At 39.1% G+C, this 22,880-nt stretch overlaps 1 protein-coding gene across 2 annotated transcripts in view; it reads left to right on the top strand.

The window, feature by feature from the left end:
* Positions 1–3,075: 3,075 nt before the first annotated feature.
* Positions 3,076–22,880, top strand: part of CHST9 (carbohydrate sulfotransferase 9) — a 262,670-nt gene continuing 242,865 nt past the window's right edge. Inside the window, exon 1 of one of the 2 annotated variants that reach the window (XM_047794017.1) lies at positions 3,076–3,210. The gene's annotated coding sequence lies outside the window, so the exon portion shown is untranslated. Of the gene's footprint in view, positions 3,211–3,376; positions 3,629–22,880 lie in introns of those variants that run through there. The other variant, XM_047794016.1, reaches the window with a different exon arrangement.

Genomic DNA, 22,880 nt, shown 5'->3' with positions numbered 1-22,880 from the left:
TATCATTAGGGCCCATCCAGGTCCGTGACCTCATGCACTAAAGGTGACAAAACTGAGCCCAGGGAGAAAAGACTTGCCCAACTTCGTCGAACCCAATCCAGTTCTGCAGGACTCTTTCCATTTCATCGCACTAGCTTAAGCTTAAAAAAATACCTTTTTGAACCTCTTTTTCCTTAAGAAGCGTTTATTTTTATTCCCCCCCCCCCCCGCAAGAAAAGTCTGGATAAAGTAGCGTCTATCATCTTTTACAAGATGCCAGTCTTCCCTCTGGTTCAGTGGGGAAGCTGGTGTTCTCCTGGTCAAGAATGAAGGTAAATGATGTTCTCTGATTATTTTTCTTGTTTTGTTCCTGCCCTACAAAATAAGAGCAAGAGAAGTTAAGGGGAAATTACTATAGCTCCTGACCTATCCTCCACTGACTCATGTAAAAATATTTCTTTCCAGGTAAATATATCTCTGCTCTCTCTCCACAAAACAGTTGGAGCCATAAATAAGATGGTTTCGAGGTATTTGCAACCCCCATATGGCCTTCTACATTGTGCTTAATACATTTCTGCTGAATTATTATTTTGGCTGTTCATTAAGCCAAGTCATCAGTGGAAACTGCATGGTTAAAGAAAAGCACAAACTCGAAAATAGCAAGATCTATTCTATAATAGTGTTGTAATTGTACATTACCGCAGCTTTTTTGTGTGTACATAAAGAACAGGGAACATATCCTTCCCTACTCTTTTCCTACTCCTCTACCCTGACTTCTTTGTACATGACTTTCATCAACTCTCAGCGCCTCACTTGGCTCCTTCTTGATATTATTAGTTACCCTGTTTTCAGTATGAAGTTGGCATTTCTTATACTTAATCCCATGATATCTGCACTGTGTATGTTTCACAAATAAACCTATGAATGATGAAGTCCTCTTTCCACAAAGGTGCTCTAGGCATCACTCGTTATTTTTTTTGTCTTTTTGCCTTTTCTAGGGCTGCACCTGCAGCATATGGAGGTTCCCAGGGTAGGGGTCTAATCGGAACTGTAGCTGCCAAGCCTACACCAGAAACACAGCAATTCGGGCTCTGAGCTGCATCTGCAACCTACACCACAGCTCACAGCAACGCCAGATCCTTAACCCACTGAGCAAGGCCAGGGATCAAACTTGCAACCTCATGGTTCTGAGTCAGATTCGTTAACCACTGAGCCATGACGGGAACTCCCATCACATGTTATTTTGACATTAGATGTAGACATTTCTTTTATGACTATAATTGTTGCCATCCTACACATTAATGAATCAGTGATCCATAGGTTCATACTTGCCTAGAAACAGTCAATAGCTAAACATTTTAAGAAATTCAAAGAACTGAACAAAATCAGTAGACTGGAGAGTTTAGAAACGTGCTATGAACAAATGTTTCAGAAAATAATGCAGTATGTAAAAATCAAACTAGTTTAACTACAGAATTTAGGATGGTGCTATTTCACTTAACCATCTAATTCCCATGCCATGCCATAACTATATAATCAAATGCCATGAGAAGATACATATGGGCGCTTGGCATGCTTTTAGAGGTGATTCTCCAATCCTTTATTCATCAAGGTTGGAAATTCACAAAATCTAATTTCCTTAGTCATTAAAATATTTTTAATGGTTTTGGACAGAGATTTAGGAGTGGAAGACAACTCGCAGTTCAAAGTGTTTGATTTGCTATAATAAATGAATGAAATAGGTTCTAAAGACTGGAAAATCCCACAATGGATGGCAATGCCTAGATGCACATCAGTCAGGCAAATTCCATCAGAATTGACCTGACCATGTCCAGTTTCTTTAAGAATTTAGAAACAATAAAGTTATAGTGATATTCTTGCTTGACTACTTTATTCTACAAATGAGAGGGTACAGGCCACAAAAATTATATGGTTTGCAGAGGCAAGAAATAAAGAGTTCAGGTCTCCTGAAGCAGGTTGAAATTTCTTCACTGCTCTGACCTGAAGGACAGACACAACTCCAAGAGTTCATAGAACATGGAATGACACTCATGAGACAAAAGCAAAAATGACTAAGTTACACCGGTTAATTCATTTAACAAGTACTCATCAATTTCCAGTTAAATAAAGTTCAGGGACACTACCTTATTTCTTTAAAAGTCCAACCTCAGAAAAGAGGTTCTTTCATATGATAAGCAAGGACTTCAATGCAACATAGACAGTATCTGAGTTAAATGTTAATAACAAACCAGCAGAGGTACAAATTAAAAAAAAAAACAAAAAACTCTTGTAACAAAAATAAATCAGGCTCACAACACTATAAATCAACTGTAATTTTTAAAATGTAAAAAAAAAAAAAAAATTAGGCTTTGTTTAAAAGAAACCAGAATCAGGCAAGCAAGTCCTATAATATTTTTTCACTGAACAAAATTTAGTACCACCAGATGTCTTATCCCTAAACCACTTGTAAGAATAAGACCTACTGAAAATGTAGAAAGTTGATAACATCTTCGTTTTAAAAATGTTTATATATTCTAGTATAGCAATGAGATAGGTTTAGCCACTTGCTACTTTTTAAGAAATAGTTTTTCTTCCTTAATGCATAGAAACTACCTGAATGCAAAGTAAGCAATCAAGGGTTATGTTAATTTTATTTGCCCTAGTTTGGCCAAATTGTTGCCAGCATAACATTTGGAACTAATTTTGAGATTTCAGAGGAGTTTCCTTTAATGATAAGAAAAAAAATATGTCCTAATCTTGGTCTGCCAACTTCAGCTTGTTTGCATTTTGCAGTGCGTGGCCTTAGAGATCTACAGTGTCTCGGATATTGTCAAGGGCCACTTTGCTCCTTTTTTACGGAAGCCCTTGCCTTACACAGACCTGCTACTGAACTCGCCTTATAGCGCACACATCCTTACTGGATTTTACTGACCTATTGTTTTATATACAGATAGAGACATAAGTATAGATATAGATCTACATATATATTAATAACATACATATAATAGAAAGGTAGATCTGTCTGTAAAGCAAAAGAAATTCTAAAGACTTTGGAGCCAATGCTTTGCCATAACCTACTAACCTATAGATTTGTCCTTCAGGTGTTTCTAGAACACTTGGAAAGAATCGGAAACCGGGCAGAGCTGAAGAACAGAAGGTGACTTAGGAAACGGCGGGGATCTTCACTCCCTGGGGCCCTAGGGCAAGAAGAAGGGCGAGCGGCCAGCAGAGGTAAGGCCAGAAAGTGAGAGGCCGTGCAGGCGCGACAAAGACAGAGACAGGAGGTCGGCGGGCTGGCGCGCGGCTGGGGAGGGGTGGGGGGGTGGGGTGAGAAGGAGCGGGGCGGAGCCGCGCTGCGGGAGGGGCTGGGGGCGCGGCGGCGGTGGGAGCTGGAGCACGAGCGGCGGGAGCCTAGGAGGCGCCGCAGCCCCAGCCCGGCGGTCAGGCGAGGGCGAGCGCCTGGCTCCGCGTTGCCCCTGCTCCGCGCCGCGCTTCTGCCCGCACCGCGCTTCTGCCCACCCCGCGGCTCGCGGCTGGGCGGAGTCTGCAAGAGTTTGCCCCGGAGCTCAGGGAAGTTTCCCGCCGCAGCTCCCGCACGAGCAGTACCTGCCGGCGCCCGGCGCCTTCCGCTCCCCTCGCAGCTCGTAAGGTAAATGCCCGGGGTCGGGACCTGCGGTGGGGAGAGGGTTTGGAGGGGCCGAGATTGGGGGGCGCCACTGCACCCTTGGTAGGAGAGACGTCTGGGTGGGCGGGAAAGTGCATCCTCACCTTAACAGGTACTTACTTCACCTCTGCTGACTGCGAAGCATCTTTTTCTTTCTACCCGTATTGCCCCCTCCCCCCATTTGAATCCACTCTCCTCACTTTATTGACTGTGCTGAGGGCGGAAGGAGGGGGTCCGGGCGATGGAGAGGGTTGGGAGACTTGGAGAGGGGAGGCGGTGAAGGACGGTCCCTGAACTTGGGGGCTACCTGTACTGGATTCCTGGGCCCCGGCAGGGCACCCTGGACTCCGGGATTCTGGTGCCAGCCCCCACTCGGGGCAAGCCGAGGTTGGTGAGAGGACACCAGAAGGAATAGTCTTGCGTTTCTGATGCCGGTTTAACCGGTGCTCCAGCGTGTTTGGCGGAAAGATGAGCATCTTCACTGCGATGCCCCATTTTGCATCGATCCCAAACTCCGAGACATGCCAAGGCTCTTGCGGGCAGTGTGGGAGGGAAGTGAGGAGCCCAGGTTCCATCCGGCCCCGGCAGAGGGGTTAGGGGTGATCTGGGAAGGAGGCTCGAGGTGGAGTGGGGAGAGTGGGAACTGCGTGGTTGCTTTGTTGCCGCCGCTGTTACTTTCACGCGGGTTACCCGCTCCCTTTTCTGCCCGGTTTGAGCATCCTGCTTATCAGCGTGTTTCTCCTAGAAGGCTAAAAGGTGTTATGTTTGATGCCTGTCAGGAGTTATTTCCAACTAAGTTCACAGGAGCAAAGCCAGAGCGGCCACTCATCCTCCCTCCTCTTCCTGCAGGTCCACCCCCAACTCCCTCCGACCAGCAGCTCCCAGGGTTTTCAAAGGGATAGGAAGTAAATTATATAGAGTGTGTGTTTGCGTGACTTTTTTCCCCGTGATGTTATCACGACCAAATAAAAACACTGAGGATGTTTAATAGGACTCTTCTTTAGCAGTTCTTATAGTAATTCAGAGTATTAGTCACCAGTATTTATTTTGCTTCAATTTAGCCCCAAACATCACGTTAATCTCTATATGTACAAATTTATCTGTATTTGTAGTATTCCATTGGGTTCAAAGGAAGTGGACTTCTTTTACACTGATATATATACACACATCAAAATACAGTGTGACCATAAAAAAACATTTATCTGGCTTCCTAGTTTGGTGGCTTGGCACCTGCCAATTCCAGTACATAATCATAACACCATATGCCTGTCTACCAAATTGAGGATAAGGAGAATGTTGTTTTTCCTGGGCAAGGGTACCCTGGACTGTCCAATTGTATTATTGCTCCGAGGGTTTTTCAGGGCTTTGGTCAACGTGAATCAGACATACAGAACAAAATTACAATTCCACCCCATGCATTCGAAAAGGATCTAATACCTGGGCACGGGTAGTTGACTCATGATTGAGGAAAAATTAAAGTCCTCTCTTCACTCAGACAAAATTCGATTGAATATAGTCAATAAGAAATAGCATGCATTGAATGCCCTGAGAAAACAAGAATTTTCCTCTTGCTTCACTTGGGTTTTATCTCCTATATTACAGTAGCATCCTCCAGAAAAGGAGCCTTGCAGATAGTTGTTGGTATGTACTAACTAAAACACCATATTTTTTAATACAGAGGCTTGGTGACAGTCCAAAACCATAAATGTTTTAAATCATTAGCAACCATCTGTTCTCTTGCACTCACTTAAAGCGCAGTGTTTTATTTTCACAGGTATCAAAACATGCATCCTCCTTTCATACATTTCCACGAACATCCCCAAAGCTGTAATGGTATCTGATCTTGACCCCAGTTCAGAAACTATGGTGTTGGGCTTATTACACTATAAACTCCTCTCCTTTCATTTTCAATGAAAGAAGAAATCAAAAAAGTTTTAAAGCCTTTGGCAAGGCTGGTGTATACTTCAGTGAAATCTCATTGCTTTTTTTTTTTTTTTTCCTCCACTTTTTTGTTACCAGAGAGAAGCTGAGAATTAGTGTAGCTGCAGGCATCTCCTAGTGCCATTCTTTCTCCTTGTTCCTGGTCATAAGGGTAGCATTTGGTGCTCTGAAGCAGTCCATTAAACAACCCCATGACTCCAGAAAATTAGTGGGATTTCTGGAAAACTAACATCACCCCAGGAAGAATTGACAAAATGGGAGACTAACTTAATATTCCAAACCCCAAATTAAGTAGAGCTAAGACATACACACTGTTTCCCGCACAGATACTGGGTATGCATAACATCACAGGGTATATATAGGATACGGATAAAATGTCTGTCTACATAGTATTCTTTCTATTTGTGTTTGGGAATCTGATTGAATTATTAAATAATCAGCAGATAGAGTCCCACCCTTCATTTTGTTCATGTCCTCATCAAAGCAAGACTTGAGATTTTGAGTCTTCCCCCATCCAGAAATGCTTTCCCATTTGGGAATGTTTGCTGTAACTGGAACAGCAATGTTAAGATATCTTTATCACTTAAAATTAAGGTGCGTAATAAAAATATTGTCCCTTCAGTGTGGCCAAAATGTTGGGAAATTCTTTTTACTCTACTCTGGGTGTAATGTCCCAAAGAGCTTTTATATTTTCAAGGAAAAAGATATTGGTAGTCTGGCTCACACTTTGCAAATAACTGATATGTACTTGGAGAGTATCAAGAACCAAAGAAAAGTGGGGTGTCTGTCCTCTTACCTGCTACACTGCTCTGTAGGGTCCTTGCCCTGAAAGCCTAAGATTCCTCTGACTTGCTATTAGGATAACACGGAAAGGAATAAACCCAAACTGTAGATAATTTTGAAAGTAAAGTTACATTTAAAAATATGGTCTAATTTAAACCTTTGGAAAAACATTAGGCTGTGTTACATCTTATTTTTCTTTGTACTAAAAATGAATTACTGAGGGTAAACAGTTTCATCATGTATAGTAAGCACTCTGAATTATTCATGTTAATGAGAAGAGTAGAGGCAAAGATAATCCAGAATCGTGGAGATTTAAAAAGTCATTTGTGTTTGTCTTTGGACTGTATTGCATGTTTGACTGGAAAAGAGATTTTCATTGTGATTGTGGGCAAGTTGCCTTTCTAATTATTTCGTTTTGTTTAGGTTAATTTTAAAATGAGCTTACAGATCTCAAACACCAAAACAGATTTATGGGGAGGTGGGGCACCTGGGCAGCCTGCCCAGAATCTAGCTGGGTGACAGAAATAAGCAAACCTGGTATGAAAACTTTGCAGTAAATTAACTCACAGAGAGGTAATCAAGACTTGATTCTATACCTGCTTAAAGTGATTTGTGTTAAGGATTACATGTGTTCCTGGAAAAATTGAAGTCCACTGATCAAAATCTGAGAAATTCTGGAGTTCCCTTTGTAGCTCAGCAGGTTAAGAACCCAACAGTCTCCATGAGGATGCGGATTTGATCTCTGGCCTCACTCATTGGGTTAAGGACCCAGCATTGCTGCAAGCTGCAGCATAGGTTGCAGGTGTGGCTGGGATTTGGCGTTGCTGTGGCTGTGGTGTAGGCCTGCAGCTGCAGTTCTATTTTGAGCCCTAGCCCGGGAACTTCTATATGTATCATGTGTGGCCATAAAAAGAAAAAAATTTTTTTGAGAAATTCAGTGTCACTTTATATGTAATAGCAGTGATTAATATGTTTTTAAAAGATGATGGTGCCCCTGAGAACCAAATAGGGATATTCTGATGTTTAAATCTTATTAAATTGAATTTTTTAAGCATGAGGTTTTCCTAAAGCATACACATGTGTATGTGCTGAGGTCATTCTTATAAGCCTGACTTATATACATAGGTCCCAAAAAGTGGTAGCAGCAAGTTGCTGTCTGAATAAGGGGCTTGGCCCATTTGCTCTTTGGACCTAGGCTCCAGATCAAAAATTTTATCAAAAAGAAGCTCTCAAGCATCTATTGTTACCGAAGCCCTGGTTAGATAAAATAGTTGAAGTTCAGCAAGACTGCCAATTTAACAGATTTCTATTGTGTGTTTCAAAAGCTCCAGGGCGAAATTGGTTGTGGATGAAATAGTTACTTGAGCAAGAAGTTGATTCACACCATAGCACTTGCTCTTAAACACCTTGTCTGTGGTCAGCATTCAGTTGTATATAGACTTTGTCGAATTGTTATTTCTGCGGACTGTTAGAATTTAGAAAACCTCTATGGAGAAGGTTAGAGCTGGCAAAATTTATGATCGGAAAGGCCGATAGATAAGATCATTTTTATTTCAGGAATTCAAAGCAGAAAAGAAAACTGTGACTTTTACAGCAGCGAGCAGCGTGGTCCTAGAAAAGGAGATGGTCCCTTCAGATGGGTGACTGTGTTCACCAATAATCATCATCACAATCAATGCGCTTGCTCCTTGCTTCTTTTTGGAGGAAACATTTTCGTTTGTTATAAAACGTGGCGTTTTTTAAACACTTGGCTAGACTAAGTACTTAAAGTTTTTTGTGGTCGGAAATATAATTGAGGCCCACAGGATATATTTTATGTACCTTTGTCAAAGGAATTGATTTCTTCTGATCAGTGCCTAAATTTTAGAGTCAAAATTATGCATTCGATGATAGAGCTGGAAAGGACCTTAAAAGTGATTTCTTCCAATTTTACAGTGAAGGAAACGCAGTGATCCTGGTGAGCTGCTAAAGGTCGCCCTGGTGGTTAGTGGCAGAGCAGAAACTGGAAACCTGATCTCCTAAGTTCTCTTCCAGTTCCCTGGTCTTAAGTTGGGTAGCTGGGGGTTGGGGGGTGGGGGGGAGTTAACTCTTTCCGGCCATTAAGGTATCAGCCGTACACAGTAGTCATGAAAGGAAGTGGTACCGAGGTACCTGCAGGAGGCTTGTGATTGCTCTATCTTCTGTCTTTCACCAGGGACTGGACTGTGGTCCTCAACCTTTTGAGATTTTGTCCTCTTTGTAATAACAAATATTTCCTGCCACCCCCTTCGTATCTTGAATTGTAATTCGTCAGTAATATAATCACTGAATATATCTGTCATGAAAAGGAGCAATAAAGTAAAAGTAATTTGTTGTGCACTGTGCGTTTTGCTACACTAATATTAGGGGGTGACTTTGCTGGAACACGTAAGGAAGAAATCAGAAGCTTGCTTGTGAGTATGTATAATGGATAAATTTGGATTTAAGACAAATAAAAACATCAGAAGACATTCTCTGCAAGAAGTATAGGAAGGGCAATATAGGATGGGAGACTGGTAGGTGCAAACTATTGGGTGTAAGATGGGGCTCAAGGATGTATTGTATAATATGGGGAATATAGCCAATATTTTGTAATAACTTTAAATGGAAAATAACCTTTTAAATTGTAGAAAAATAAAAAAAATTAAAGTAAATTAACAACCATAATTTAAAAACCCAGGAGGAAAAAGTCATTCTGATTAAAAAAAAAAGAGAGAGAAAGTACTGGAAAATCAAAGGGGACTAGACTGAAAGTAGTGTTAGGATAATTGCAAGCCAGGCATTTGTATACCATAACAGAAAGAAGAAAATGATGGTAATTGTTGTAGGGAAAACAATGCCAAGTCAAGTTATAGATGGTTGGAGTGGAGAAAATATGGAAGCAAACGAGAGAGTAAATACTATTAATATACTTCCACCCAAATCCCCAAAATGCTTTATGCAACATTTTCCTGCTGTTACTAATGTGAACTCTACTTCAGGGGACTCTGCAGGCTACCCACTATATCATCAATAATAGCAAAATATTTCCACAATGGAAATTATTAATGTAGTGCTGATATTGCTTTTTTTCAGTTTATTTTTGAGTAATATTGTAATCTATTAACTCTAGATTTAGGAGAAAGATTATGCAAGATGATTGAATTATTCACCACAACAACCTTGTAAACCACTGGGCTAGAGTTCCTGTTCTGGCTCAGCGGGTTAAGAACCAGATTAGTTTCCATGAGGATGTGGGTTCCATCCCTGGCCTTGCTCAGTGAGTTATGAATCCGGTGTTGCCACAAGCTGAGGCATAGGTCAGAGATGCTGCTCGGATTGGGTGTTACTGTGGCTGTGGCATAGGCCTCAGCCGTGACTCCAATTTGACCCCTAGCCTGGAAACTTCCCTATCCCACAGGTGCGGCCCGAAAAAAAGGCCAAAACACCAAAACCAAACCAAAACAAAAAAACCAACACCACTGGGCTTTTGGTGGAAATTCTTATAAAATGCTTAGTTATGCTTATGTACCAGATTCTATAGGTTGGTATTCATTATAAGTTTAGTTCAGGGATACAGTGCATGTTGTCTGTAATATTTGGGAAAATTCTTCATTATGTGGTGCTGTCCTTCCAAACCTTCCCCTCCCCCCCCCCCCCCCCCCCCCCCCCCGCAAAGCCAGCAGAACACCCTTCACTTATTGTGACAAACCTGAGCCTCCCCAGTCGTTTCCAAAATAGTCTCTAGGGTTGGTCTGGCTGGGATGAGAGTACAGAGCTAGATAAACAAGATTCTTATGATGCCATGAGTTATTTTTCCTGCCCCTACTCAACCCTTATTTAAATGGGACCATCGCACTTGTCCACTGGTCTCTATCCTCAGTGGACCAGGATTATAAATTTTACTGCCCATCAAACTCGAGCTCCTATTCTGATCTTTTTCTCCCTCTCACCTTTATAAAAATTTACTTCTTCTGGTGCTTCTTTCTCTTAGGAATCTATCTTTTATGGGTGACTATGAGTGTTGAAAAACTAATATATGGCTCTATTTTACTTCTCCTGGACTTTAGCCTTGTGTAAAGGCATATCTCCAGAAAGCATTGAAGCCTTTCATATGTAGAGAGAGACATTACAGAATTCACACATATGTATATGTATGTATAAACGTGTTATATGTGTATATGTACATGTATACACACAGATTTCAGGCACTGAAAAAAACAGGAAAGGAAGTATTATTTGATACTATATTTTTAATGCCCTTGAAATATGCAGAAAGAATTGCACAGGTCCAATATTGGAAGTTGCACCGTAAAACATAGTGCTGTGAAGTTAGGTTCATAGCAGAGGCCCGAATCTGTTATCAATGCAAATAAACAGGTTTTTTTTTTTGTCTTTTTGTTGTTGTTGTTGTTGTTATTGTTGTTGTTGTTGTTGCTATTTCTTGGGCCGCTCCCGCGGCATATGGAGGTTTCCAGGCTAGGGGTTGAATCAGAGTTGTAGCCACCGGCCTACGCCAGAGCCACAGCAACGTGGGATCCGAGCCGCGTCTACAACCTACACCACAGCTCACGGCAACGCCGGATCGTTAACCCACTGAGCAAGGGCAGGGACCGAACCCGCAACCTCATGGTTCCTAGTCGGATTTGTTAACCACTGCGCCACGATGGGAACTCCAGTTTTTTTTTTTTTTTAAAGAGAAAAAAACATTTTAATAAATGCAGGAAAAGTTTTCAATAATATTTAACATCTATTCATGACAAAATCTTAGCAAAATACAAAGAAAAATGAAATTTCTTAACTTGGTGAAGGAAAATCTACTAAAATCCACAGCAGCAAATAAACAGTTGTATTAGAATTTTTTGTACTACTTGAAATAAGTGTGTTCTGTGCAGGCATATAGGAGTTGGAGGGGGTGAGGCATAGACAGCAATGTTTTCTGTCCTGGATATATTTAGTCTATGAACTGTTGCCACACTCAAAACCCACCAACATCTCTTCACTTTGCATAACATATGGTATTTACAGAGAGATTAGAGGATTTTGAAGATTACCCATATATACACAGCCTGCCAGAGTGTAGGATCCCGGAAGCAAGAGGAAATTGAGAGTGAAACTCAAATTTTCTTAATTCTAATGGTCTACTAGACCATAACATAAGACCTGCTCTTGCAAACTGAATTATTGGAAAATGTCGTTTCAGTATTAGCTACAGCAAACATCCTGAGTTTACCAAATTTTAAGGAAGTTTTTTTTTTATATTACTTCCCATTGTAGGCATCTAAGAATCTAAGATGTCTTTTATTACCTTGTATATCTTATTCTCCCCCCACTTTTTTTTTGTTTGTTTTGTTTTTGTTTTTGTTTAGCTTTTGCTTTTTAGGGCCATACCTGCAGCATATGGAAGTTCCCAGGCTAGGATTTTTAGGCCTACACCACAGCTCATGGCAACACCAGATCCTTAACCCACTGAGCGAGGCCATGGATCAAACCAGCATCCTCATGGAGACTGGTCATATTGGTTTCTGCTGCACCACAATGGGAACGCCTCCCTTATTCTTTTTAAAGAAAGAGGGTTTTTTTTTAAGTATTCTTCAATTAAGATTGAAGTCACAGTGTGTTGGTGTGCGTGTATGTGTGTGCATTTGTGTGTATGTATGTGACTAACAATTGCTTTGACAACAGTAGCACAAATCTCTACATAGAAAGGCCTGTTTTACCCATTCAAGACAGGCAGCTTTTCCTACAAAAGGGATGCAGCAATTGTGCAGAATACAATCTGATCTATGATTGTCTTGCCATATATTGTTCATTCTTACTGGGAGCTTCTTGGTCAATTGAATGGCCTAACATTCAGCCTCAGACTGACCCCTAATTTGATTTGGTCCACTTTTGTTACGACTTCTGATAAGAGTCTAGTGATGCAATGGGAGTTGAGGGAAGATGAAATTGAGGTAGTTGGATTGAGGATGGTGATAAGGAAAACAAGGAGCTTCTTTCACTGGAGCAGCACATAGATCTATATAGGCAGCGAAATTTTATTGAAATAGCTGCCTTTTCTCGTTATGCTTTTTATTCGTGCATGGAACTGAGGCAACAATTGTGCAAGTAAAACCCTCCTTCCTCTTTGTACCATTAGCAATGCCATGCAAGAGAGAACCTTCTTTGTCAGAATAAACAAATATGACACGTTACAGTCATAGTGCCTCCTTTTACCACAGGACCTCAATATTCCCCTAAACTGAAATCTAAAACACCAAAGAATGTCGTTATGAAAAGGGAAAATACACTTAGGTAACACAGGGAAAGAAATTTCAGAAGCGTCTGTTGGATACATGTGAAAATGGGAAATCAAATAAGACAGTTCTGTCAATTCAAATAGAGAATGTAACACTTACTACTCCATTAGCTTCAAGAGAAAGAAGCTCAAAGCTCACTTAGCTTTGTGGTCATTTCATTATCTTTTTTTTTTTTGTCACCAAGGAGATTAGAGCTGTGACCCACACTTACAGGTTACTTGAAGCAAATATTGTATGAAGATTTAGATAACATGATGACATTGAGTGTATATACCTTAAAAAAAGAAATTTCAAAATTAAGATGTAAGCACAATTTTTAGAAACATCTGTCTAAATAAATTTGATTTTCCCACAGCGCCCTTGAATAGCAGATTAGAATGAGGGTAATTTACTCCCTCCCCTCAAAAATCAATTTTCTCAAATATTAAAAAATGCTCAGGTGTTAGTGACATTGTTGGGTTAAAAGCAGTAACTACCAACACTCTTTTTTTTTTTTTTTTTTCTTTCTAGGGCCACACCCGTACCCGTGGCATGTGGATTTTCCCAGGCTAGGGCTCCAATTAGAGCTACAGCTACCAGCAACGCCACAGCCATAGCAATGCCAGATCCAAGCCATGTCTGTGATGTACACCACAGCTCACGGCAACAATGGATCCTTAACCCACTGAGCAAGGCTAGGGATCGAACCTGCAACCTCATGGTTCCTACTGGGATTCATTTCCACTGCGCCACGATGGGAACTCCCCTAACACTCTTTTACCTTCTAATATTTGCTCTGTTTCCTATTAGGAATTTTTACCATTAGATAAAGAGATTCTATTACTGTGACAGGGTTGGCATTCAGCTGGGTGCACTGGTGTGGCCTTACAGGTTATTTGTGGCTCGTGCCCAAGGTGTACAGAGTGTGACATAATTTAAATATTAATTCCATACTTACATGATCACTTTTGTGACTTCAATATAGATAGATACATAGATAGATGCTCTCACTTGCTAAATATACATATATATATATACACACATAGATATCACTTGCTAAAAAGTCTAGCAAAATCATATTTTCAAGATTTTATAGATCAGGGAAATATAACAGGATTTAGAATAGAGATGGGTTTGCAAATTACTGAACTCTCCATAGCAGAGGTTGTCCATCTAGTACCTTAGAACTTTGTTTCACCTTGAGTTTTCCCAACATACACACACCATGTACTAGCCAATAGGATTCCTTGAAGTTATTGGTGTGTGTTTTATTCAGAACATTCTGTAAAACATAATTAAAGCTCAGAAAATCTCTCTAAATTCTCCACATGTAGGTCCAGCTCTGTACTTGGCATGTCTTCTTGTCAGTCTTAAACATCAAAAGAAACATTGTTGAAAACACCCTGTGATCTCTGCCCATTTCACCTCAACCTCTAGAGTCCCCAGCTTTCAATCTGGATTTTGTTTTTGACATTCTCTTTCCTCCACCCCATATCAAAACCTTCCCGTCCCCCCCCAACCCCTGCACCGCACCGCACAATGTCATCAGTTGTAACCTACAAAGGGTGTTATACATCTGCCTTAGAACATAACCCAAGTCTAAACTCACCATCCATCGTGTAGAGAACTACAGGGATTTTATAACTGGTCCCCTGGCATCTGATGTTGCTCCCCCTCCAAATCCATCCTAACCTTTGGTAGGGTGCCAGAAGAGCATTTTTTTTTTTGTAAAAAATAACTTTATTGAGATACGGTTCACACCATATAATTCACCCATTTACACATGCACAACTCAATAGATTTTGTAATTCATGGAGTTGTACAACCATCATCACAAACAATTTTAGAACACTTCATCATCCATGTACGCTTTAGCTGTCATTTCTCCTACCCTTGATTCCCCCATCTCCACCAGCCTTAGGTAACCACTAATCTACTTTTTGTCTCTGTAGATTTTCCTAAACTAGATATTTAACACAAATGGAATAATGTAATGTGTGACCTTTTGTGACTGGATCTTTCACTTAATGTAATATTTTCAAGATTCATCTGTGTTGTAACTTCTATCAGTACTTCATTCCTTTTTATGGCTGAATAATATTCCATTGCATAGATATACCAGATTTTTAAAAATTCCTATTCATTAGTTTATGAACATAGGAGTTATTTCCACCTTTGGGTATTGTTTTTGGAAGGCAGCTATGCCAAACTTTATGCAGAGGAGCCTTTTTGAAATGCAAACATGGTAACTATTACCCCTTCAACTACACATGCCACTTAACTGGATTACCATTGCTTTAAGATGAAGACCAAAATTGTGCACCTGATTTTTTAGAAAGCAGGTGAGGTCAGGCTCCTCCAGTCTCATCTCTTTTGGTGCCTCCACTCCTTCCCTCAGCTTCAGTTCCCTGGCTTGCTTCAGTTGCTCTTCCTTTCCATGCTCTATTCCATCCCCACACCTGTAAACACACGTGCCCAAACCTTACCTAGTTAACTCTCAGTTAAACCTCAGCCATCAACCCAAACATGACTTCCTCAAATGAACCATGTCTTCCCCCTAGACTGAGCCAAATTCCCGTGTAACACACACACACACACACACACACATATTTGTATGCATACATATCTCTGATCACAGATAGTTGCAGATTCACATTTATTTATTAAACTGTCTAATTAATTCCTAAGGGAGAGACCTGTCTAGTTTTCTTGGTCCTTATATTCCTGGAAAATACGACAGCCGACACTCAGAGTGGGAGTGTAATGAGTATTGCATAAATGTTGACTAGGCATCCTATCTTTAGCCCCACATGTCCACGTGCAAACACATATGCAGCTCACAAACACATGCTCACATCCACCCACACACTCCAATAGAAGTAATAGATGACTTGCAAGCTATGAGGCCCCATTTTTAACTTTCTTTGTAACCTCTCCAAATATCACACTCCTCTTACTTCAGTTTCTCTTTCCTATCAGTGATTCATTCAGACGTGGCTTCAATAGTGCTATGTTCGCTTGCAAAGTGAGGTTGGTCTGTTGAATTTCTTACCAAAAAAAACCCCCAAAAGGCCCATGCATTTCTTTACATTACTTCCTCTCATATGTGAAGCCCCTTGATAAATTCAGGAATTTTAAAAGGCTTTACAGGGGATTTATACTGTGCGGTTTGTGCATATTTTGCCATTAATCAGTGATCAAAGATTGTACCATGTTGGAGAAAAGAAAAAGAAAATCCTTTGGAGGTAATCTATCCATATGATTTCCACTTGGAGGTAAAAGAAATAAAGGAGAACAAAAATTAAAATAAGGATAAATATATGAATTTGAAAGAGTAACAATCTGTTATAAAATTAAAAGTCTATGTTTTTAAGAATTGCACAAAGGTTTCAAATTATGGCTAAAGAAGAGGCCCATCAAACTGATGAGCACTTACTGTGTTCTGGCACTATTCTAATTATCTGTGCCTAAATTCAAATTACTCCATTAAAATTGAGTTAGTTTCCTTTTTATTTAAAGCCTTTTTGGTTGAACTAATTTAGAGAAGAATCTGCTAAGCCTGGGACATTTTGTGCCAAAAAAAAACAAGGAATTGCTCAAAAGCCGGTGGGGACACATCAGAAGGACATAAAAGCCAGATTTCAGGGATACCACTGGCCCAGTTTGGGATCACTTGAACATGAAAAGTAGTAATGTATGTTATGTATTAGAGGACATCAAATAAGAAAAGAATGCAGGAGCCCATGATGTGCGTGTGTAGCGTGCAGGTGGGGGTGGTTAGAAGGAAAAGCTCTGTTTCACTAAGGAATAGAAGCAAATGATTAAAAGAAAAGATAGAATTATAAAGTCACCTTTTTGTGACTGCTAGTACAAGAATAACCAAAGAATAATCCAGTTAGATGAATGGTTGATGCGGACAGGACATTCACACTAACAATACAGTTCAACCCACTGATTGCTTATTAATTACAAAGAGGGGAAAATACCTTTGCAGGAAGATATCTGGCAGACACCAGCTTAACCAAGTGACCACCCTGGCCATCACCCATAGTGGGACAAACATGTACCTTTTGACAGGACACACACGTGAGGTGGGACAATCCCCTCTGAAGTTATTTCACCAGAAATGTTATTCCTGAATCTAATCTTGAGGAAACAATCAGACAAATCCCAACTGGTAGAGATTCTTCAATGTAACTGATCTGGTCACTTCAAAAACATCAGTATCTTAAAAAAAAAAAAATCCTGGAAAACTGTTTATTGTTAAAAGAGACTAGACCACATGACAACTAATTGCAAGGCATCCTTCCTGATTAGATTGTGGATGAGAAAAAAAAAACTATAAAGGGTAATATTGGGACAGTCAGAAGGAATCTGAATCTGGGCTATAGATCATATACTGTATTACACCCATGTTGAATTTCCTAATCATGTTGAAGTCATGTCAGACAATGTCTTTTGGAGAGAAGATATATTTAACAGTATTTAGAGAAAAAAAATCTCATATCTCTGCCATTTTCTTTTACACAGTATAGAAAATAATGTTTTAAATATGGGAAAGAGAAAAAAGAAAATGTGGCAAAATGTTAATAATTATTTAATCTAGCTGAATATTTATAATATTACTGCTAATTTTCTGTACATGTTTTTCAAAATAAAAATTGGGTAAAACAGTCTATGATTTTAAACCGACTATCCAGCAAATGAGATCATTTGTCACATTGTGTCGAAGTGAGCTAGCATGCTGAAAGCAGTTTAATTGGTTAGCTAGTCAAGTGTCCAGTCTAAAATATCTACATATCTTCAGTCAGCATTCCATACTACTTCATAATTTATATTTAATTACTTATGAAAAACCTATCCTTAAAAATATGTTAGGCAATATAGGTAAGAATACCTATAGGATAATCTCAGTAAATATTACATAAAGTAGTTATTTTTCTCATTTTTCAGTTATATGAGAACTTTTCAACATGTGACATTTTAAAGGGAAATTAGGCAACTTGGTAATATGATTTTTCTTCTTCCATATCTTTGCGTAAACATTTGGTGCTTGCCAAACACCACTAAAACAAAGTGTAAGGTTGCTGACAGTTTTCACTAAAAGGTCTACAAGGTAGCAGAATGCAGTGTGCAGTGTAGAATAGATTTGGTCACAAGGCCCCAGTAAGATTTAGGATCCATTGTGATTCTCAACTGCACGTTGTCTAGAAGGCAGGCAAGCATGGTTAATGTTTATATATTAGCAACAGGTACTTAAAGTCCAATACCATAGATTTACAAATACCAGAAAACAAAGCTCTCTGTTTAGTCAGTAAAGTGAGAGTAGAGTCTATATGAAGCACAAAGTAAAATAGAATAAATTTTTTATTTTTATTTTATTTATTTTTTTTTGTCTTTTTTTTTGCCCTTTCTTGGGCCGCTCCCTCGGCATATGGTAGTTCCCAGGCTGGGGTCGAATTGGAGCTGTAGCCACCGGCCTACGCCAGAGCCACAGCAAGGACAGATCCGAGCTGCGTCTGCGACCTACACCACAGCTCACAGCAACGCCGGATCCTTAACCCGCTGAGCAAGGGCAGGGACCGAACCCACAACCTCATCGTTCCTAGTCGGATTCGTTAACCACTGCGCCACGACGGGAACGCCTAAATTTTTTCAAAGTTACAAAATTTGTAATAAAAAATGATCTCTTCTGAAAAATTTCAACTTCAAAATAAGTATTTAAAATATTCCTCCTACCATCTAATTGTATGATGTAATATTTGAAGCCGGGTCCCTGTGAGAATACTTTGCATAAATACTTTTCTGATAACATTTAGGTCTGCTGCCATGTGTACCTTTTACATTTCTAGAACAAGTGGAATGGTTCTTCCTGTATATGATTTAAAAAAAGAACTTCTAGATCTTCTTATATCTTATGATACAGTAAACCAAAGATAAGAATATTAATAGAGCTCCTTCCCCTTATATTTCATATGATAGTTCATAAATTATCATCAATTATAACAAGCAGAAGAAGTTTGAGTTTCCGAAAAATCTGAAAGAATCTACCTCCTGATACTGCCAGTTTATAATGCCTTGAGGCTAAATTTCGCTGTGATAAGAAATTAGACTTCATCCTCAGCTTATATTAAGACAAATAATAATCAGTTTAAACTTGGAATTGTTTTTAACAAAGGAGAAATAGTAAATTATTATGAGGAGAGATTTGGTTCTTGAAAAGTCTTAATTGTCTTCAGATAAATGTAATAATAGCTTAGTTTTTATACCCCTTGTCCCTCTACCCCCACCCCCACCCCAAGCTTCTCACATTTATGTCAGGAGTAAAACAATGGATACCCGTACTACTGTGACGACAGAATTTTAGGACTTTAGAGAGCTGGGTGAAACTGAATTTTGTGATCGCATTGTATTGTTGATACATTTTATTTCATTTTTTAAAAAGTTCTAAGACCATGAACAATGTAAGTTAAAATTTATTTGAATGTATAGCAATAGAAAAAGTGAACTTCCATATAGAATTTTGCTTTAAAAGCGAGCAGCTATGTGAACAATTTGTGTAGGTAATTATTAGCTGAAAGCTATTTGTAGTCTAAGTTTATTGAATATACACATATGATAATAAGACTTTGCACAAATAGAACCTTTTGATAATAAATCCATGTGAAAGACGGTGCCTTGGGGAATAATTCTAGATATTATAAGTATATTGAATTCCCTGCACACAGGATGCAGAACTCTCGACCAAGTATGTAACTATTTTTCATTCATGATGCTTAATAGGTCATTTTACTAAGGCCTCAGAAAAAAAAAAAATCAGTATAACAAACAGTGGAAAATGTGGTGTTCTATTTGTGCCTATGTTCCAAACATTGCAATCACAGAAGAAATAGCAAAGCAGAGCCCTATAACCTGTCGTCAGAAGTGAGCTAAACTACACTGAAAATCACAGTTATCAAATATAAATAAATACCTAATCATTACCTGAGATGTCTTCCTGTCATTGGGTATTGGAATCCCTGATTGTTTGCTTTTGTGATCTACTCACTTGCTTAGAAAAAGCACTTTGGCAGTAAAATAAAATATAGCAGAGCTTGAGTTCTCTTTATGAATCCTGCACATTTATAACACTTCATGGAACTATGCACCCCCCACATCCTGTCACTTTTACTTCATGTTAACAAAATGGAAATACAATGAAGGATCCCTCTGATTGCCTCCCTTTACTAAAGGTTTTTGTTACATTTTTATTCTTATGCCATATTTCATATTTAAATGAAATCAGTGCTCAGAGTCAGTGCTTTCAGGACTGTTTCCTTCTCTGAGTTACTTTGATTCATTTTGTGGATGGCTAGATTTCATCATCAAGGAGTTTGTTCCAGGAGGGTTCATGTGCACTATGCTTCCAGGATCTTTGCTTGCTTGATCCTTATCCTCCACCTCCTTTCCCCTTGCCCTGTACCCCTGTCTCAAGTTCATAAGCCATTTTCTGATTTGCTTTTCATTTTTTTGGGGGGGTGGGGTGGGGTGGGGCAGTGGTGTTGTGGAATGGCAGGAGCTGGTGGCATGGGCTGTCTGCACTCCAGTGTGGGTCTGGTCTAGAATACCCTCTCTCAACCCACTGTTCTCTTTGCCCTCAAGTTTAAACAGTCAAGCCCCTAATTCTGTGTTGTGATCTAGCAAGTACATGGCTTGCCTTCCTTTGTCTCCCCCCGGTCCCCTCAGCTTGGGAGACAGTCCATGGCTAATAAAAATAGAAGGTGGGTGTTCCAGCCCTATCTCCCCGGTCATTCTTTGAGTAGGGAAGTTTCATATTCCCTACAGCCTACTTGTAACCTAGATGTCACTGTGCCAATCTAAGGTCTGGGGACAGGCTTTTGGGACTATGATACTATTTTTAGGCAAGTTTATATCCATCTCAAGGCTTGAGCATGTATGTGAATTCTCATCCTCTTCTCTTGTTTCTCTCCAGATTTACAGAATTTAGGGGCAGGTATGCTTTAGTTAGTAGTTTTAAAGTTGTCTTTGACCTATTTTTTAATTGAGTTGTTTGCTTGCTTATTGTTGAGTTTTAAGAAATTTTTGTGTATTTTGGATATCAGTCTTTATCAGCTATATAATTTTTACAAAATTTTATCTCAGTTTGTGACTTGTCTTTTCATTCTCATAATAGTGTCATTTGCAGAGGAAAAATTATTAATTTTAATGAAGTCCAGCTTATCCTTTCTTTTATGAATTGTGCCTTTTGTATTGGATCTAAAAGTCATCACCAAATTCAAGGTCACTTAGATTGTCTCGAATTATCTTCTAGGAGTTTTATAGTTTTACATTTAAATCTGATTCATTTTGAATTAATTTTTGTAAAGGGTATAAGTTCTATGTCTAGATTTATTTTTTTGCATGTGCATGTCCAGTTTGTCCAGCACCATTTCTTAAAAAGACCATCTTTGCTCTGTTGTATATTTCTTGCTCCTTTGTGGAAGATAAGTTGACTATATTTGTGGAGGGTCTACTTCTGGGCTTTCTAATTTTTTCCATTGGCTGATTTTTCTATCTTTTCTTCAGTACCACACTGTCTGGATTACTATATCTTTATATTAAGTTTTGGGTAATGTACCCAACTTTGAAGATATTGCAATGGGGTGTTTTTTGTTCTAAACTTGTATTCTTGTGTATATTTGTATTATGTTTTGAAGGCTTTTCTTATCATAGTTCAAATTTTCACAAAGTTTGGAAAAACCACCAAGAAGAAGTAAAAACAGGAAAAAATTAAATGGAATCTCTCTAAAAATTTTGTGATCTAGAAATTAAAGTTAGGTAATGTCACCGTCCTCCAACTTTGTTCTTTTCCTTCAATATTGTGTTTACTGTTCTGGGTCTTTTGCCTCTCCACATAAACTTTAGAATGAGTCTGTTAATATCTACAGCAGTATAACTTGCTGGGATTTTTATTGGGATTGCAGTAAGCTATAGACATTTGGAAAGAGCTGATATCTTGATGGTGTTGAGTCTTCTTATCCATGAACATGGACAATCTCTTCATAAATATAGTTCTTTGTTTTCTTTCATCAGCATTTTACACTTTTCTTCATATGCATCTTGCACATGTTTTATAAGATTTATACCTAAGTTCCAAAAAAAAAAAGGAGTTCCCTTTGTGGCTCAGTGGTTAACAAATCTGACTAGCATCCATGAGGATCCAGGTTCATTCCCTAGCCTCACTCAGTGGGTTAAGGATCTGGCATTGCTGTGAACTGTAGTTTAGGTCGCAGATGTGGTTCAGATCCCACATTGCTGAGGCTGTGGCATAGGCTGGCGACTGTAGCTTCGATTGGACCCCTAGCCTGGGACCCTCCATATGCTGAGAGTGCAGCCCTGAAAAGACAGAAAGACAAAAAAAAAAAAAATTATGCCTAAGTAATTGGGGGATGCTAGTATAAATTATATTATGTTTTTAATTTCAAATTCTACTTTTTCACTGCTGATATATAAGAAAGCAATCGACTTTTGTATATTAACCTTGTATCCAATAACCTTACTATAATCTCTCATTAGTTCCAGGAGAGTTAGAGGTCAGGAACTCAGAGGATATATTTTGCAATGGAAAGAAGGAAATAACTTGTCACCCTACAAAAGGAAGTTCTCTGTGGTTGCCTGAATGGCCAATTAACAGCAAATCAGAATATTTCAGGGTTGATGTCCACTTTTATGAGTTCCTGAGATGTGGGTAGATGATGTAAATATAGTTGTCAGTGATGAAAAAATGGAATGTTTTAAGACAATGAGTCCATTATATCTTTTTTAGGTTTTCAGTTTATTCACTTAGCTCTGACTTTTGGTAACTAATCAAAATGTAACTTAGTTTATTTTGAGCAACTTTTAATAAATTTCATAATTTTGGCATCACTCTGTGTAAGTTTTATTTGAGGAATACACCTAAGTTTAGGGAAAACAATGTAACTTGAGGACAGACAAACCTGAAATTGGATTCTGGCTTTGCCTGTCCTATACCCTTTCATATTTTGGTGTTTTCCTCTCTAAATGGTCTCTAACCAATAGCCACATTTTAGAACTTGGTATTTTAGTTTAAGGCTTCATCTGTTGACTTTCCACCATGATAGAGGAGAATTTTGTCCTTTTTCCTTTTTCCTTCCTCTTCTTACCACACGTATTCATCCTTATCCTTCTCAACACTTCCATCTTCCCAATAGTGATAGCATTTTTTTTTTTTTTTTGAG

This window comes from Phacochoerus africanus, chromosome 8, assembly GCF_016906955.1.
Source record: "Phacochoerus africanus isolate WHEZ1 chromosome 8, ROS_Pafr_v1, whole genome shotgun sequence".
Lineage (NCBI taxonomy): Eukaryota > Metazoa > Chordata > Mammalia > Artiodactyla > Suidae > Phacochoerus > Phacochoerus africanus.
This window is presented reverse-complemented; position numbering and strand designations above follow the sequence as displayed.